The sequence below is a fragment of the Falco cherrug genome, chromosome 6 (genome assembly GCF_023634085.1).
Source record: "Falco cherrug isolate bFalChe1 chromosome 6, bFalChe1.pri, whole genome shotgun sequence".
In the NCBI taxonomy this organism is placed as follows: Eukaryota; Metazoa; Chordata; class Aves; order Falconiformes; family Falconidae; genus Falco; species Falco cherrug.
In genome coordinates, this window is record NC_073702.1 from 26,136,700 (window position 1) to 26,149,369 (window position 12,670).

Below are 12,670 nucleotides of genomic sequence, written 5' to 3' on the forward strand. Positions count from 1 at the left end.
AATGGCTCACCCACCCGATCTTTAGTAATGACAGAGGGGAAAGGTTCAGTTCCTAGAGCTATACCGAACATGTATCTCCAAACCTAGCATATCCAGTATAGCACTGGCATGTAACGATTGTGTTTTCTTTCACTTTTTTCCATTCCTGTTCCGTGTTTTAGGGCTTTTCATTTCAGAGTTTTACTGCTATCTGTCTTTGTGTGTGGATGATACAGGGACTTTCCATATGCTCAGAATAACTTAAATAAACTCTTCAGCCATTTGAAATGTGGGTGTTACTGTTTAAAGGGAGAAAAAGAAGATGGAGGGGAAATGACAGATGTTTTTACTCAGCAGTGTGCTCCCATGATTTTAATAAAGATTTTTGATATATAAATAGTGCTTGCAAGGCTAAATATTTTTCATGTGGTATTCAGCTGTAGCTTTGTTGTTTTTTTTCAGAATGAAATTCAGCTGGAAAAAAATACATGTTACAGTATTAATATACATGTATATATGTCTTCATGGTTCTATAAAAGTATATGGTTCTTTAAAATGAAAATAAATCCAGAGCAGGAATTAAATAACATTAAAGTATTAGAAACTTATACTATCTGAGTGTGTAAGCAACCATGTTTGCAAACATACTTACAAACTCCATATGGTCCCAGCAGTGAGATCTCTCACACACACACACACACGCACACGCACACGCACACGCACACGCGCACACGCACGCGCACGCACACACTTTGACACACAAGTTTGATTTTATGTAGTACATATCTAACCATAATGTCAGTCATGCTGAAGCCCAACATAATCAGGTGTACATTGAAATGTGTGCCCTGAGAATGATTCTTTTGTACAAGAAGACTGAATGTAGTCACAAAAATTGGGATAGATTCACAGTTTATAAACAGCTTACTGGCAATATGTCATTTTCCTGAGCTCTAAATATATGATAGTTAAAAATGGGTCCAAGTGCTGGAAAACTGAGCTGGTTTGAACCAAGTCTTACAGAAATTAACAGGTCTTTTCTGGCTTTATTAATTCCTTTAACTTTGTATCAAGGATGAAGATCTTGATTTAGCAGATCCAGTGGCCACAGACTTAAGACCATCCTTCTTCAGCACGTTTAATTTTAAACACATGTCAAAAGTGCTTTGCCTGAGTGAAACCTCATTAGCCTCCAACTCTATATGGAGATGTCATCTTGATACCTCCCAACAAGCAGGTGTGCATAGGACACATTGGAGATCACTGAGAGCAGAAGGGTGTCCTAAAACAGAGAAGACAAGGTTTCATCTCCAGGTTCCAAGTCTTGCTCTAAAGGGAATCTTCACTATCTCTGGCCAAATCGCTAGGTGTTTCTCCAGTACTACACCCATGTTAATATACTATGGGTGTGGTTCATGTCTTTTTTTATGTATCCTTAACCATTCGTGCTACCAAAAGAGGTAGCCCAGCCCTCTCCACCTTTCTATGGCTGCAAGTCCCCATTACTTGCCTTGCACTGGTGCTAGGAAACATGTCATTGCACAGTGAGCTGGAGAAGGAACTTGACCTGATGGAAAATGACCATTTTTCTTTGCTGGGCAAATGTTTATCTGGGTAACATCTCTGAATTCTTTTCACACAGCTGAGCTAACTTCAGGCCAGGCAAAAGGGAGTTGTTAGGAACACCCAGGCAGAAAAGGGGGAGGTCTGAACTACCCTGTCAGCTACATCCTCTGCTGTGAAAGCCAGCCCCCAGACTTTCAGCACAGTATGTTAGCTCTGCTGCAGCATGTGGCTAAAACTGTGTCTGGACCAAAAATTTCGATGCAGACGCCTACATTGGTGTCTTTTCCCATCATATTTCCAATTTCAATACTAGCATGGGAAGACTGAGCTCAGTTCTGCCTGTACCTGCTAATGTACACCTACACATAGCTTCTGTGCATCTGCTCTTTGTCTGGTAATGGGGAAAACTGTATTACCTTACATGACAGGGAAACATGTTCCGAGGGAAAATTCTTTCACAGGTTGCGAGGCTTCCAAACACTGAAGTAAGATGTGCCAGTCAAGCATCTTGAAAATAACTATGCCAAAAATATGCATATAGTTCCCAATTAGAAAATTATTAAGATGCTGAGAAAGGGATACTTACATTTTAGTATCCTGCTCTGCTCAAAGCCTGTGCATGTTTTAAAGTGCTTCATTGAGGCATGGGTCTCTGTCTTGTTTTCATATAGTGAGCTGGTTTTAATCCTTCATCAGAGAATACTGTACAATTATTGAATACACACATAGCAAGAATGGCTTAGGGAAATTGATCTTTCAACAGTTTGGTTTAGTAACATGATTTAACGTGTTTATTTTAGGCTTGCTGATGCAATGTGTGGTTTATAATAAAGACTGCTAAGGAATCCTAGTCTAAATAAAATTCAATCACACAAAAAAAGAAAACACACTACTACTATTTTTGCTCAATTTGTGGACTGCTGCAACCAGTACACTGCTAATGGTTCTGATTCATGTCAAGAATATTGAATGGACCTTTATTCTCTAACCTTACTAGGTTTTTTTGATATTTCTTCGAATAATTTAATTTTAGATGGGAGTTTATATATCTTAAACAACTTTGTTACTAAAATGCCACATTCAATGAAGGGATCAAATGTCATCTTTTTCATTTACAAATGTGATATTGTTTCTGTTTAGAAAGGAAAACACATTGAAGTAATTATTGGAACCAGATTTCCCAAGTGCTTTTTAAGTAAACTGTATGAGAGACTTTGATCTAGTTAGCTGACTGATATCGCAGTTCCATGCATATGTCCTTCCCAATTCTATTGAAAGCCTATTACCATTTCAGATCATGTGTTGCACTGCCAATGGGCTTGATTGCTAGAAGTTAAGGCCAATAGTAAAGAGTTTGTAAGCTAAAAAAAAAATAAAAGAAAAAGCTATCTAACTGTAACTGAAATATTTTATACAAATTTGACTCAAACCCAACAGGAATGATTTTTCCTTCCCTTTTCTCTAGCTTCTGTATAGAGCTATTGTTTCATTTGGATAAGTGAGGTCAGTGGAATCATCATCCTTTTAAAATATCACAATTTTGAGTCCAAGCTCTTGGAATTTGTCCTATGTTTTCAACCCCCAAATTACTGGCTTTAGGCTGTGACTGAGAGGCAATTGACGTGTATGTTACTTCTATGTGCATGAAGGCTGGTGCAACATTTAGCCTGGTGATTTATCATTTGTGCACAATATCATGTCATGAAACACTCACCAACCTCCTGAAGAGAGTCAGAACAATATCTACTATAATGAAGTACAGTTCCAGTGGGCACCAAATTACATCTTAGATATTTTGTTACTTGTCCTTTATCAAGCAAATGTAAAATTGTAGTGGGGTTACTGACAGACTCTATAATTCAGCTGTCTGCTGCTTTATCACAGCTCTCAGTAGGTCTCTAATGAATATTTCTGTATGCATGTTTCTGACTGATAATCAAACTAAGAACAAGTCCTAATTGGGTTTTCCAGTGCACAGAAAAGTGCCTATATTACATTGGCAGACATCCCAACCAGTGTTAAATTAAAAGTACAAACATAACAGACTTTCTTTTACAATTTATTTTTCTTTTTTACAAATTGAATCTTTTTTTTTTTTCAAGTTTTGGTTTTGGTTGGGTTTTTTTTTTTTTTGTAGTTTTAAATGTGTATGCAGTACAAACAGACACTTATGCAGAAAGCTACACAGTGCCCTAGAATAAAAAGAGCAGTGAAGGGGTATGTTGCACCCCATGAATGTACACAAATTAGTGACTATGGGTTGGATTCTCCAGATTCACACCAAAACAAGATGAAATATCTTCAGTAGAAATGGTGGAAATGGGATGAAAACTTGCATCTTTATCAGACATATAGTGTAATAATGACTAATATTCAGGATCCAAATCTGCACACCATTACTATACAGGTAATTTTAATGCCATTAAGGATAGATCTGAATTGCAGGCAAAACATGTCTCTCTGAAAAATGTACACAGCATTAGAGCCAATGGAAGTTACACCAAAATACAAATGTGAAAACCGGTTAACCAGTTTTCCCATACATGATTTAAGCAAATCCCTCTAGCTTGCAGTGGAGAATTAGGTGAGTAACACAAGAAAAATCCACCTTATATCATATTACAGGTTAGCATGAATATACCAGTATGCAAGTAGGCCAAGATAGTTATATTGCTAGACAGGATGTTCCTCCTTAATCAGTGCAAGAGATGGGATCAAGATATGAGTGTGGTAGCCAGTGACATATATACAATAGGTAACAGCCTTACATATTTTATATATGTTCATCCAGAACCTAATCTCTGCTGCAAAAAGTGCAGCTGGACTACTGTATATGGCTTCAGTTGCTTTAACTTGACAATTTACAACCCAGTAGATTTCAGTTACTAGAATCATCAATAAAAGATTTCTCAATTTATTAGAATTATTTTTCAGTAGTTTGTGGAGTCTAGTTTGCTATGAATCAAAATATATGTGGGAAAAAAAATGTAAATTCAAGAGAGGCTGAAGAAGGATCCAGCTGACATAAACAATTGGACAGTGTTATGGGAAAGTTATTTCATAGGTAAGGCTAAAGTCATTTTTCGTAAGAAGAGAGTTCAACAGGCTATACACACTTACAGTCCTAAATTATCTATAGGCATAGACTGAAGACAGCAAAGTATAACAGAGAATAACATTAGTTAATATTATACAAAGTACAGTTATAATAAAACAGATAGACAAGATGCAATATAACACAACAAAATAGAAATAATTTAACACTGCAGTTGGGTCTTAAACATCAGTTGCTTCTATCTTCCAATAATTGTGATACACAGTCCACTTCAATTGCAATTGTTCCATTTGTGTAAACAATATTCCATGCCTTACAGAGCCTTATTCATCACTTTCCTAAAACTCTTTCCATAACACCTAACATCAAAGCGCGAAGAACAGGTAGTTACAAAAGGGGAGATAGGCATGAGTAGTATCAATATCAAAATAACAAGAAAGATCATAAGAAAAGGTAGGGTGTGGAAGCAGAATGGCTACCGTCTCTTTACAGAGACACCCTTTCCAGCATCTTTATGGTCTTTTGCCGAAGACTCTCTCCCCATCTCACCACCTTCCCCCCTACTCCACTGTCAGTGAGTCAATTTAGCTGGGGCAGTGAGAGGTAATGTCAGCTGCATGATTCCTGTGCATGCTGCTAGCCCCTGTGAGCCTTAAAATGCCTAGACTGTTTGAGCTTAGGTGAACTCCTGACCTTTCTCAAAGAGACAAACAGAAATTTCTCATTATATCCTCCTATTCTGAACAAGGTGGAATTAATATACTGAGACAATTAATTTTAAAAGCTGTTTTTCAAGGCTAAATCATGCCTCCAGCAAAATGTGACAAGAAATAGATACAGAAGAATAGGTACTACCTTTCATTCAGAGCAGAAATGAAAGTTTCATTTAGTTCTCAAGACATTTTTTCCTCTTCGTGTGAATTATCTTTACCGGCCATGGCTGGAGGCAAGATACTGGCTAAGGTGGGGTATTCATGTGGTAAATTTGAGCATTCTTAATTCCATATGCCTGACTTCAGATGAAAGAGTTTTCTTAGAAAGATTGTTTTCTAGACTTCCTAGACATGGGTTACGTTTCAAACATATTAAAAGTCAGAATGATGATGAAAAAGATCAGGAACTAAGAAATTTATTAAAGGTGCTGTGGATGGTGGAAATCTTGAATGTCTTTTCTGCTTACATGTTCATAAATATATTTTTGATCCTAATACTGAGAGTTAGGAAAGATACTGCAGCTTTAGACTGTCTCACATACTAAGACAACCAATACCTTGATGTTCAAAACATGCCTTGCCAGGCTTGAGGAGATGTATAACTTTGATTGGCACAGGCCAGAACTCCTCGCATCCACTTCATAAAAGTAGTTCTTGAAGAGCAGATATCTAATTATTGTCAAATCCACTAAGCAAGTTTTGCAGTATCTGATCTTATGATTACAGACAGGTGCACTTAGAATACAGAAAATGTTTCTAATTCAGTTTCACTGATGGGATAATCAGGACTGACTTTCTACTAAGGACATGTACTCTACAGCCTTGAACTCTTTTGTCTGTGCCATTAATGGCCGTTCCTACTTTTTTTTTAAAGCAAACCAAGAAGTCGGTACTGGAATTGAAAGTGTGTTACCATTATCTTCAGAAAAAGCAGACTGGGAGGAGAAAATAAATAACTAACTATAGGTAACTGGTGAAAGTGTGTCCTGGTAGGAAGATGAAGAACTTAAATGCTAGTTCATGCTAATAAAATGAAAACCAGCCCTGATATCTAAGGTGCAGCCAGACACTTCTAAGGTCCAGAAGAGAATTATTAATTTTACAACCTTGTAGAGCAAATACAGTTTGATTGACAGCTTTGTGCTCCTCCAAAAATTTTTCAGTGAAGAGTCAACAATAGATAATCTCTTAGGACAATGACTTAAGGAAACTTTAATCTGTATTGCCCTCTAATATTATCCACTTATTTGAAATAATGCTGTCACTATTTAAAACAGATGTAAACAGTCCAGGGTTGATGTGGGAATTTAATCAAAAAGCTCCAAGTAAGATTATTCTCCCGAACAGTGAAATCACTGGAGCACTTATTAATTATAAAGATAATACAATCTTCTTATGTTTTGAACAGCTACACTGAAATTTGATATGAAATAACCCATTTGTATGAAATACAGCTGAATAGTCCTCATCCAATTGATGAATTTGTCCATTTTTCTGGATCTAGGGACCACAACACACACAGAGAAAGCCATTTATTACAAATGAAATATCTCTTACTGGTATTACTTATTTGACAATAGCTCTAACAGAATCCAGATGAGAGAGAGTTGTTCTTGAGATGGTAGGCATGTGAAACAAGTCTTCTCACCTGCTCTCTCCATAAGATGTAACCATTGCTACTCTGTCAAAACACTCTGTACACATATGTACATCTGTAATGTAAAATTAATGGTTTATAAAATGTATGGCTATCCTTTTCTTACACAGCACATTGCACTGTGAGCATGAAGCAAGCATAGCCAGCAAAACCTTGCTTGAGAATATTCTGATTTTTAAGCCACAAAACCAGCCAGGTTTTCATTTATTCATCTAAAGCATTCCCAACACTTGAAGGTCATCACCCAGTCCCACAGTGCAGATTACTACAGTCACAGTGATCTCCCCATCCCTATGTTATGCCAGTAACCCAGACACTTCCACTCTCATCTCTGATGTTTTTCTTTCCTTCCTGGGATAAGCGTGTGGCTGACAATTTAACTTTGCTGTTAGAGCAGAATTTCACAGCAAGCTGAGCCACCTCTCCTTGAGGGTATCCTGGGAACAATGGATTGATTCATAGCTCTATGTTTCTTTGAGATGAATAAGGAATAGGTAAGCAGTAGGTTCAACCCAAGGTATTGTAAATTTTCTACAAGTTTGGCAATTTTTCTCTCTTTGATAGGGACATTTTTGTTAAGCATGCAAGCAGTAAAATGACATTGGAGTTCATGAGATCTGAGGAAAGTGATAAAAAACAGAAAGAAGACAGAAAATGAGTGTGCAGCAGAGTCCTGAGGGTCTTTTTTTTGCTCTAAGGTTTATGTCATCCAGTGCTGTCACTGCTTTCACCCTGTTCCTTGCCTGTAGGATGAAAAGCACCCCAAAATCCTGCAGCTTTTGCTGAAGTGAAATTTTAGCAAAGCTGAGATTCATCCTGACCTGGAGAAGGAAACAGGGAGCCTTTCTCCCCTCAAGTACTTTATGCAATACCTTGACCTTCTAGTGGAGTGCTTGTGACTTAGTGAGGCTGAACTAAAGAATAATACTAGTTGAAGAATGTACCAAGACCCCTGAAGCAATCATTCCTTGCCTTCATAATTCTCTTCTATTTGTTTACTGTGTCACAGGGACAGCGGGTTTAGTTTGGTAAGACAGGACAATTTCTTGCTGCCCTTAGGAACAGGGCAATCCGTTTTATTGCAGGCTACACAATCTAACCCGCAAGGCTTCAGTGCACCAGTGAACTCAGCTGGTCCAAGAGATTTTTTCTAGAGGTTTCACAATTTGTTGCCAGGCTGTGGCACCTCTGATATAGCTGGTTCTTCCTACTCAAGCTGACTTCAACAAACATGTGCCTTTTAATAATACAGCTGTAAAATTTTCACATTTCACTCGATGTTTTCATGAGTTCTGAGAGGTGGCAGCTTCTCATAAAAAAAAAATAGCATAAATTGTAGTTTATAGAGTAAAAATAATTTCAGCTAGTAATAAAGAAATAATAAACTTCTCTCAGCCAGAAGCACATCTCTACATGGTTTATACGATTTTAAAAACTGATTCCTGGCCAAAAAAATCTGACCCTGCATGGATCCCAGGAAATTCCTTTTCAATTCTCGTTGTCACTATTGAAAGTACTTCAAAGTGTAACAAAATTACCTGAGTTCAAATGCACCCCAACATATCTTTGAAGCAACAATCAGAGATGCTTATGTGTCAATACTAAGTAGAAACTTAATATAGGTGTTGTATTATGCTATGTCTTTGTAGAAGTGATAGATAATATCAAAAGAACTTATTTTTTATGAATAATACTGTAATTTACAGGCAAAACTGGGTTTTTCAGGGGATTTTCAATAAAATTAATTCATAATATTCATAATTTCTTTGTGAAATTAAAATAAGTTTATGTAGCCAACATGACAGAGCATATAATACGTAAGGACAACTCCCATTTGTAGGCAGATTATGGCACCTTTACCTTTATTGATTTGAACAAGAATACTCAAGCATCAAGAACAATACTTGGTATGAATGAGGCCAGTCAATACATCAAAGATAACTATATTAGATGCCTCAGAGAAGCAAGGGAAAATATTTTAAATATTAACAAGGGACGAAGGTTGATCTGTATTCCTTCAACTGAGATGGGGAGAGAAAGCTGAACCCTGCAATTGTGTGATTGAGTGTAGACTGTACAGAGACTCACTGAAGGCTTTGCACTTACTCTTTCTCTTAGTTTGATATAACTCTAATCCTAAATCTGCAGAAGATCTGTGAAAAGTATGGAAGTGCTTTTCTAGCAAAAAATCAAAAGGATCTTCAGCCATCTGCACACCAGGGTCTACAGTGATTTTCATGTTACGCAATTTTAGACATCAGCTAAATTAATGTTTTAATGCCCATCAATGCCTCCTGCAGTCAGTGGAGAGAAAGAGATGTTTTTTTGTCTCTGCACTAGATTATTCCACAGAAGTATCTAACTTTCTTTCTCCTTTGGCTAAGGAGGAAAAAAAAAAAAAGGTTAAAATAAATGTGAAATACTCCTAGGGCATCAAAAATAGGCAACTAAAATAAGTAGCATCATCAAATATTGCAGTAGATATTTGTATTAATATATATATGTATACTTTATGATGATTTTATGAAAACATCAGATCAATGCTCAGCAAAGGCTAATTGAACTCTAACCAAATGTTAGAAATTATTAGGGGAGAAATAGCAAAACAGAGAGTAAGTCTAGAGTGTGGCTACATCTACAAGTACTTTTTGAACTATTGATTCCTTTGACTCAAAAAGCATGTAGTTTAACTGGAAAAGGTTCCGAGAAGGACTAAAAAAAGTCAAAATTATGCACTGGTTTCTGTATAAGGAAAGACTAAGTGGACTAAGACCTATGAGGAAAAGGAAGAAATGGCTAAAGAAGGAATGTAATAGAAGAAATATAAAATCATGCATGGCCTGGAGACATTCAATATAGAATAATTGCTTTCCTTTTTCTCAAAGGAAAAAAAAAAAAAGAAAACTAGGTAGCATCAAGTAAAACTTCTAGATGTTACACTCAAAACTAACAAACAAAAAAGGTCGTTCAATCTCACCTTGTATAGGCTTCCATGCCACACTACTCTGTAGCTGCTAGAACACGAAAAAAAGGGATAGAATACTACCTGCATAAAGTAAAGAAAGCAATGGCTATCGGAAATTATTAATTGCAAAGACAAGTTTTTCCTCAGGAGCTTCCCTCACTCTAGATCACTGCAGAAGCACTGCTACAAGTTTGCCCTGTTCTTAATCCCTTCCCTTCTTCCCCTCTCCAAGGCAGGATTTGAAGACATTTACTCTGACCTAACAGGGCTTTTCTAAGTCTAATACTTCAGAATTGCCTAGAAGGAAAGGAATAATTTGTCTGGAATTGTTACACATGGATTTCTCTTTAAATAATACCAAGGGTATTCCTAAAGTCTAGGTAGGTGCTTTTGTACCATTTCTCTAAATGATATCAAATAGATAATTTTAGGAGGCTTGATTCTTCCTCAGATGTCAATAGCTCCTGTTAAATTCAGTCTTGCTGGAGCAAGCCCATTGCGAATTAAGTTACTATTCTTGTTCATTTCATGGCATCATATGCTTGGAGCTGTATGGGTTTCCTGCCAGTTTAACAACACAATTTTCAGTGATTTTCTTTTTCCTTCTTTGTTTTGTAACCTTGCTTAACTGTAAGACTAATGGATGTGCTTAACATTGGAATAAATTAGAATTTAAAATCCTAGCTAGCAAGAGAACGATGAGTTTGCATGAGGTGGAGGCATTTGAAATCAGAGATTAGGTGCTTTGCTGAAGTTCAAGACGCATGGAGTTCCAGCTGCAACCTGACGTAATGCTTGGCTTAAATGATGGTGGGGCCAGGAAATCTAAGTAGTTGGGAATTTCTGTAGGAAGGTACTAGCACTTGAGAAGCAAGACAGGCACTTTTCAATGTATTTCTGCTTCTAACACTAAAAAAAAATGGAAGGTTATTTTTCTTCGTGTGCAAAGGTAATTCAAAGTACTCACTTTTAAAGGGAAATTTACCAATGATTTAAACAGAACTATCAGTATGGGTAGTAGTGGTGAGATTCATATCATTAAGCACGGTTGCTCACACCATAACAAATAAAACATGAGTTAGTCACCTGAGGCTGCTGAAACGGTAACTGGAGATTGAGTCAATACAATAAATGGATCCCAAGACATGGTACCCTAACATAGACACCTATACTTGATGAATTGAATGCGGTCCAAACCCATTGCCTGTAAAAGAATCATCAGGTGACTTAACTACCTCTGGTGTATACTCCCACATTATAAACATAAAATAAGGTGACCATAAATCCCGCCTCAGGTTTCCAGGTTTACACATTGCAATTACTGTATCAATTACTTGTATAAGGGTATTTTCATTGAAGTCAGATGTGCCATTTACACTGTCAAACCCACCAGGTTTTAAAGATGCTTAAAATCCTGTGATTCCTTCCAGGGTATGACTGTTTAATTAATCTAATTATATTTCTTAGAAATAATTCTGAGATAGTTGTTCCTTCACAACAATTAGCTATATGTTTTAGAGCCCAGTAAAACTGCTTTAAAATTCTGCTGCAAACATACTTGAATTTCGTTAAAAAAATATTAAAAGTTAGCAGCCAAATTCCGAGCTTGCATGACTAGCAATTCTTGATCAATTTCATAAGGACATACTGAATTGACAGCAGTGACTCTGAAGGAAAGCATGTGAGCATGGCAAAGTCTCACATAGGTAGATGTTGTTAAACTAATTGCAAATTTTTTGACCACGTTACACCTTTTCTGTTTGTACTTAGCTTAAGGCAACACAAATACTTCAAAATCTTTCCAGTGACTGAGTTATAACAATATCTCACTTATAGATAGTTAAAAATAATATATCCTGTGACCTCAAATTTATTCAGAACTGGCACACAGCCTCTTTCTGTAAAAAAGATTATGTAAAAAAAAATTCTTATTAGCACCCTGTAAACTTAACTAGACACGAGTGATTATTTCGTTTTGTAAGCTCCTATGCTTTCTGCATCCTTATGGTAATGTTACACACTTGCAATGGAAAAATTAATCATTTTCAAATCGGTTCTTTGAGTTCATTTTCATAATCTTACTGGCAGAAATAAGTGGTCTAGAGAAAGAAAGGTTGAAACATGATTCTCTCTTGAGTGATTGTACAACTACTGCTCTCTAAAACTTACAGGTGTGGATGCATTTCAGTCAGGATCTCAGACGAAATTATACAGCATTTCTGCACTGCTTGTTCTTTTTGAGTTTCATAACCACTTTACCAATTCAAGACAAAATGAAGATAGACTAGGGTATTTTTACAAATAATTCATTTTATATCAGTTCTTTTCTTTTTCCCCACAGCAGTGATTTAATGCTGCCTGAAATATCACAAATGCATGTTTATTATCTTATTTTTATTACTCTCTTTGTAAAAGTTAAGGCAGGCAGAATCATAGCATCACAGACTCATGTGCCATCACCTCCCCAGTAGAATCCCCCACTGCAGTAATGTGACAATTCTTTTGATGACTTTATGGTATGATTCAGTGAAATTGCAATACTGAAATATTTATCTATTCATTTAATGAATCCACTAAATACCCAATTGTGATGAATTCATGTCTATAAGCTATTTTCTAATGTTTTGTCCACTCTTTTTAAAATTATAAAGGCCTTGTTTTAAAAGTCTTCAAAACTATGAATTTCACTGCTTTCTTTGGAAAATTATTAGAATGAACAGAAGAAAAGGGAGAGT